This window comes from Maniola hyperantus, chromosome 20, assembly GCF_902806685.2.
Source record: "Maniola hyperantus chromosome 20, iAphHyp1.2, whole genome shotgun sequence".
Taxonomy (NCBI): domain Eukaryota; kingdom Metazoa; phylum Arthropoda; class Insecta; order Lepidoptera; family Nymphalidae; genus Maniola; species Maniola hyperantus.
The window spans coordinates 12,702,218-12,710,266 of record NC_048555.1 but is presented as its reverse complement, the minus strand read 5'-3'; positions in this window follow the sequence as shown (position 1 = coordinate 12,710,266).

The following is an 8,049-nucleotide window of genomic DNA, read 5'->3' as shown; positions in this document are numbered from 1 at the left end:
TTGTGTGCATATAAAGTATGTATATTCATTTTCGTTCAAATATTCAGTTCGTTCAAATAAATTAAATAAACATATACATTTTTGTTTTATTAAACCTATTTAATCAGGTACAAAAACAAAACTTAATTGTTTTTTGTTCGAGAATAAATTGACATTCCACATCACTATTGTAATGTGTCAAACCGGCCATCATAGCGTGCCGCTAGTGTAGTTGTGACTGTGACCCGTTCCGGCAATCAAAGTTGTTATCTCATAGAGCAAACTCATAGAATTATATCGTCTGCGTTAAAGCAAAAGTGAATAAGTGACTTTTTAACGTCAGTAATCAGTACCCTTATTATAAATGCGAAAGTGTGTTTGTTTGTTGGTTTGTTGGTTTTTCTTTCAATCACGTCGCAACGGTGCAACGGATTGACGTGATTTTTTGTATGGGTATAGATAAACTTTTTATCCCGGAAAATCAAAGAGTTCCCACAGGATTTTTAAAAACCTGGAAGAGATCGCTTTAGCGATAAGGCCGCCTTTGCATGCTACATCTATTAGAATAAGATCCTGTATTGTGTTTTTTCAATGTTTACTTTGTGTTGTGTGCAATAAAGTGTCAATAAAACCTAATTCCACGCGGACGAAGTCGCGGGCATCAACTAGTCTAAATATATAAAAGGAAAAGGTGACTGACTGACTGACTGACTGATCTATCAACGCACAGCTCAAACTACTGGACGGATCGGGCTGAAATTTGGCATGCAGATAGCTATTATGACGTTAACATCCGCTAAGAAAGGATTTCTCAAAATTCAACCCCTTAAGGGGTGAAATAAGGGTTTGAAATTTCTGTAGTCCACGCGTACGTAAGTTGCGGACATCATCTAGTTTAGTATATTTCTTTTGCCCAAAGACGGCTATAGAAACATTTTTAAATTTTTTTTTTTAAATAAATAAATAAAAATTTAATATATCGGTTTTTTTTAAATGTCAGTTACATAATTTTGCTTGTTCACTATCGACGTTAAATAAGATTTTAACAAGCGAGGTTATGTGTTATATGCTTCATTATAGAGACCACTTTACAATAACAACTCGTAACAACTCTATTTCCTATTTACAAGGTCATTTTTCCACAGGACGACACGGCACGTGTCACGGGCCGACAGCGGGAACATGACGTGACGGCATGAAGATTACGTTACGAGTACGTCATGTTGCCCTGTTGTTGCCGGTGCGGCGAATGGAAAATTGCGTCACAATAATCATTGTAGTTTTTTTAATTTATTTATTACTAGATGAAGCTATCTCTGTACCAAATTTCGTCTAAATCGGTTAAACGGTTGAGCCGTGAAAAGCTAGCAGACAGACAGACAGACACACTTTCGCATTTATAATATTATAGTATGGATAATGCACACGTAATATAACAATTTCTATCTCGCCAAACTGCACATCAGTTTATCGGCGAGTTTGCGCTCATAATGGATTAACTATTATTATTTATAATAGTTAATCCATTGTTAACCGGTTGCATATGCATATTCATAAAACGCTGTTTTCATGGCATTATTGCATATTTTTGTATCCTTTCATTAATAGTGTTTATTTCAGTGCGATTTGTCTCTGCTAGAGTTTTTAAGGGGTTTTCTGAGGTCGCAGGTCAATGCCAAGAAGTCACAAATTCATTGATTCATTTATTTAATAAAATGCAGATACAGTTGCAATAATGTAGATGAGACTTATACAGTTTACTTTAAGATTAATGATGATTGAATATTAACTTAAATTAAATTTTAAAATGTCGTAGGGCTGACAATGGAAACGAACTCTATGAGTTAGCAAGTCTTTTATTATGCAAGTATTTTGTTTTGATCTGTTATTTATTGACTAAGACTAAGAGCCAGCGTGTGCTAAACCTTCGTTATTTTATAAAAGCTGAAAGTTTCTCTGCGTGTTGTCCCCAAAACGGAGGAACGATCAGGGATTATGACGTTCGGATCATGGTGGCTTTCAGTTTTTATAAAATAACGAAGGTCTAGCACGCGCTGGCTATTATAGAATAGAATAGAATAGAATGTTTTTTTATTCATGTAAACTTTTTAAAAGTGCGTATGAATAGTCAGGTAGTTTTAATTTACCACTGGTTCGGAATGCCGTTCCTACCGAGAAGAACCAGCAAGAAACTCGGCGGTTGCTCTTTTTAATTTTTCAATTTACAATGTTATTATACCGTACTATACAAGCCATTGCAGCCCCGTGCATTGCTGGAGCGAGTCAAATCCAAGCTTTTTTATCGTTTACATAGTCTGCGACTGTATAATATGCTTTTTTTAGGAGCATACTTTTAACACCTTTAACTTTTAGGTTCATAAATCATACGTTTATTTAAGTGCAAAAACGTTAAAGAACAGCAACCTTCTGTAATAACTGATTTGTGCTTGTGCACTCATGTTTTTATTTATTTTTAGTTAACCGAGGGAGAGGGCTGGCTATCCTTAACACAGATCTAAAAATCTAGCTAGGATAGCCAGTTCTTGATCTTGTACCATTTTTAATATTGTATATGCTTATGTCAAAAAAAAAAAAAAAAAAACATTAGGCCAATTAGTATAGAAGTATGGATTATTATTATAATTAGGTACAAAATACAGTATGTGACTACTGAGAAAAAAAAATACCTACCTACTTATTATGGAAATAATCCTTCCATTTGATCGGATCCAAAGGCGGGCTGTTCGACTTGTGGACGATCCCAAACTAATAGGCTCGTTGGAAAGCCTGGAACACCGCAGAGACGTTAGCTCTCTATGCGTGTTCTATCGCCTTTATAATGGGGAGTGCTCTGAAGAGCTTTTTGACCTCATACCACCCTCATTTTTCTACAACCGCACCGCGCGCCACCATAAGGAATTTCACCCTCACCACCTGGGTGTCTGGTGCACTTCGACCGTCCTCTGTGCCAGATCCTTGTTTCCACGCACATGCAAACTGTGGAACCAACTCCCATCGGCGGTGTTCCCACTAGATTACAACATGGGGTTATTCAAGGGGCGGACCAACAAATTCCTAAAAGGCCGGCAACGCATCGGCGGTTCCTCTGGTGCTGCAAATGTTCATGGGCGGCGGTAATCACTTAACATCAGGTGACCCGCCTGCTCGTTTGCTCGCTATCTCTATTTAAAAAAAAAGCCTAAGTATACGGAGCGAAACTACCTACCTAAGATAGTAATTATATCAACAAAGAAACGGTAAATTATCTGATAAAGATTGCTTTAATTGAGATAGGTACCAGATAGGAACGTAGTATAAATAAGTCCCGCATATAGCTAATGCGCGTGGCCGTCATTTTAGTGACGTCAGCACTAGACTGAAGTTTCGACCAGATGGTATATTTTTATTTCGCCTGACGTCAAAATGACGTCATTTCCACGTTAATGAGACATGGTTCCAACGCAATAGTAATTTGCGGGACTTATAATGAGTGGAACAATAGGGTACTTTACCCATTTTTGAAAAGTGTCTTAATTTCATCCTAAAGTGATAATAAACTACCAAAAATTTACAAAAAGTTTATACGATCGATAAGTGTAATAAAAATGCATTTAAAATTTCGCCGCGAAAATGGTGCCCGCCATTTGTTTAGGTTCATGAGCTGTCATGACGTCACACAGATTGGTAAGCAACGGTGTTTTTTAGTGAAATACGTTACAATTGCCATCCATGTGACGTCACAGTCGGAATTAACATGGCGACTACGGGATACCGTAGCCGCCATCAGCCATGTCTTTTCACAATACGGTATTTGACAACTAGTCAAATCAGTAACTTTTTATCAAACGTCAAAACGCGCGCTTAGTATGCGAGATTCTATGAAATACCGGTGTGTGACGTCACAATCATTTGACGTGCTTTTTTTAGTTTAATCGATAATTTAAAATGGTTATTACACTTAAAACCAACAAACGTATTTTATTTTACGTATTTTGGAAGACCACTGAGAAAAATTTATTTTTGATGTAGTCAAAATACCCAATTCATTAACAATGGTGTTCCCAAGCATTCGTACCAATTTTAGCTCTATGCAAATTATTGTACCCTTGACTATTTTGAACGGACTTATAATATACCTATAGGTACATAGGTACTAGCTTATGCTCGCGATTTCGTCCGTGTGGAATACACAAAGTTCAAACCCCTATTTCACCCCTTTAGAGGTTGAATTTTCAAAAACCCTTTCTTAGCGGATGTCTACGACATAATCACAGTCATAAATAGCTATCTGCAGGCCAAATTTCAGCCCGATCCGTCCACTCCGTCCAGTAGTTTGAGCTGTGCGTTGACAGATCAGTTAGTCGGTCAGTCAGCCCTTTTTCCTTTTATATATTTAGAAGTATAATAATTATGCACATAAATATTATATAAGATAAGATGAAGAATATGATTATTTTTTAGAATCTGCTGCAAAAATTAGGAAAACTTTGGCAGTTTCATAAAACAATAGTATAATTATTTAAATTTAAATTATTTGTAAACAGCAGTGTGTTAAATAATTTAAATTTGAGTAGGTACCTGCCATACACGACTAACTATTTAGTCGCATCTTTGTTTCTTTCTCATGCCCTTGTCTCATTTTATAGGGTCTTGGACTTTTATTAGGGTTCCATACCTCAAAAGGAAAAACGGAACTCTTATAGGATCACTTTGTTGTCCGTCTGTCCATTGTGTCTGTCAAGAAAACCTATAGGGTACTTCCCGTTGACATATAATCATGAAATTTGGTAGGTAGGTAGGTACCTATTATAGCACAAGCACAGAATAGTACTGCACAAGTAAAGGAAGTTGCCAGCCTATAGGTGTTTTACAGGATATATTTCGGAGAGTGTGCTCAGGAGCTGTTCGATCTTGTCCCTCCCTCACCTTTCTACCACCGTACCGCAAGACACCGGGCGAGTTTCCACCCCTATGTCGTCAACATTTCATTTTCGCGTACGAAACGCTTTGCGTCATCATTCCTTATACGCATGTCTAGGGTCTGGAATACTCTTCCTATATCAGTGTTCCCTGCCAATTATAATCCGGGTATCTTTAAAACGAAAGTGAATTCCTGTGAATGACCTTCTAGGCAAACGCGTCCCATCTTAGGCCACATCATCACTTCCCATCAGGTGTGATTATGGTCAAGCGTGCGCCTATAATAAATAAAAAACTGTCTTTATAATATTAGTATATACATAAATTATAGTATAGATTTCGTCCAGCCCATCTGTCCGTCTGTGTGTCACAGCTATTAAACTAAAAGTAATTAAACTAAACTAAACTGACTGTCTGCATGACGGACTGATCTATTAACGCACAGCTCAGACTACTGGACGGATCAGGTTAAAATTCGGCATGCAGATAGCTATTATGACGTAGACATCCGCTAAGAAAGGATTTTGGAAAATCCAACCCCTAATGGAGTGAAATAGGGGGTTTGAAATTTGTGTAGTCCACGCGGACGAAGTCGCGGGCATAAGTTAGTCACTTTATAAAAATTTATAGACTGCTGAAATTATAATAAGTATCTAACCCATCAAACCAAAATCGAGTAAAAATCGGTCAAGTGCGAGTCGGAGTCGCACTGGAAGGGTTCCGTTATACCATCATACAAGAAAGACAATTTTAAATTTTTATGGCGGCCATTTTTTTTTAATTGTTAGAGTGACAATAGAATACACACTTATTACGGTTCACGAGATACAGGCCGCAGGCAGACGGATGGACGGATGGACAAAGGGGGGGGGGGGGACCAGCCAGGTATTCAGGTGCCAGCCAGGTAACCTTCCAGTGTGTCTGGGTGCTGCTGGTTCCTTTTGGATACGTCCCAGGGGAAGAGCAGTATTCGGAGGGGAAGAGCAGTATTCGGAGGGGAAGAGCAGTATTCGGAGGGGAAGAGCAGTATTCGGAGGGGAAGAGCAGTATTCGGAGGGGAAGAGCAGTATTCGGAGGGGAAGAGCAGTATTCGGAGGGGAAGAGCAGTATTTGGAGGGGAAGAGCAGTATTCGGAGGGGAAGAGCAGTATTCGGAGGGGAAGAGCAGTATTCGGAGGGGAAGAGCAGTATTCGGGCCGGTGCGCCCCTTAACATGGCTAATAATTTCTCTACGGAGATATTGTTGGCTATGGCTAATGACGTGGCAGGGGGGAGGTTTCTCCGCGTGTCCCTCTGACTAGCAGAGGAGACAGCGGACGAGGCGGAGGATGGGACACGGGCGACGTGCGCCGACTCTGCAGTTGTCGCCCGTTGCCCGGGTCGGGAGGCGCACGCACTTGGTCGGCGCCTCGGACGTGCGGTGTGGGGACCTCGTGAGCGGGGTCCCCGGTGGAGGGTCCGCTTCAGCGGATGTCACTGACTGGGTCACGGTGGTTTGCTCCGGCGTTCCCGTGACCCAGTCACCAGGAGACGCGCAGGAGCTCTGCTGGATTTTAGTGGGTATTCCGGTCGCCTCTCCTCCTCCCTTCCCTCCAGTTGGTTGGCTGGCTGGTTAGCTGGCTGGCTTCCAGGAGGGGGCGATGCGTAAACGCATTTCCCATCGTTTAGAAAAAAAGGAAAAAAAGGCTGCTTTGAGTCGCCGTGGAATAATCATTTTAACCTCTGACGCAAAAACAGGGGTGTTGCAGATTTGACCGTTTTGTTTGTGTGTGTGTCTGTCTATGGCGATGCGCAAAGCGCAAGCGCATAATGAAGGAGCACAGAAAATATGTAAATTAGCATAAAAAGCGATTAGGGGTAGGTATCTAAGAATGGGTTTAATTTTAATTAAATTGCCATAATCGCAGTCAAGTCAAGGGCTAACATGCTATCAGTTTCAGAGGTTACGATCTTATTTAAATACTAGGTGGGATATCACATGGGAACTCTTTGGTTTTCCGAAAAAAAAGTAGCCTTTGTCACTCTCGGGGTGTTTTAACTATACCTACCCATGCAAAAAATTACTTCGATCCGTTGCTCCGTTGCGACGTGATTGAAGGACAAACCAGCAAACCAACAAACAAACACACTTTCGCATTTATAATATGGGTAGTGACCAAAGATGCTAAATAGGGATTTACTCGAGCGTCGTGAGGACCTATTGGATTGTGAAGATTAGGCGCTAAAAACAAAAAAAGGTTATATGATGTAACCCCTTTCACTGGTGGGGAGAGCGAAAATGTAAAAAATATAGTCACAAAGAAATACTCGAGCGCGAGTTTTTTTATGACAAAAATATTTATCTGCCGGTTTGCATATTGGGGGTGGTTGTACGAAGGGGTAGGGGGCTTAGGCTGCATTATCACTTCCCACCAGATCTAATTGCAGCCAAGCGCGAGTCTATAAATTAAAAACAAAAGAAAGAAAAGAGAAAATATAATTAAAAACATTTATCGAGCGCGTCAGATATTGAGAATCGATGTTAAGTGAACACTGAACTAGCTCCTATTAAAAAAAACTGACGATTTGGACGCAACCAAAAGTCATGGCTGATTTTTGAAACTGCGACTCTCCCATTTCCTTAGGTCACGGTCAAATTGTCAGATTAATTAAATGCACACTTTTCTGCATCTAATTAACTTGCCTTGTCTTAATATGACGCGCTCGAGTAAATCCCAAAATCCCCTCTTGGGCTCCCCTACCACAATAATTCATTACCTGCCTAAAAACTAAGTGACAATTTAAACAGGCAACGTTTATCCATCAAATGTTGAACACTCAATCAATTTAATAGCTAAAAAATGATACCTTCTAATAACAGCCTATGATTTAATTCGCACGAACTATTTAATCTGTTATTTATACACGATCATAAAAAAAATTTAACTTATTCAATTTTATTTAATTACCTACATAAAACGCTCATAACTTCGAAAAGTTAGAGGTGCGTGCCCGGATTCAAACCCTCGACCTTGGATTAGAAGGCGGATGTCCTAGCCACTAGGCTATCACAGCTTATCTATATACTACTTATATAAAAGGAAAAGCTGACTGACTGACTGACTGATCTATCAACGCACAGCTCAAACTACTGAACGGATCGGGCTGAAAT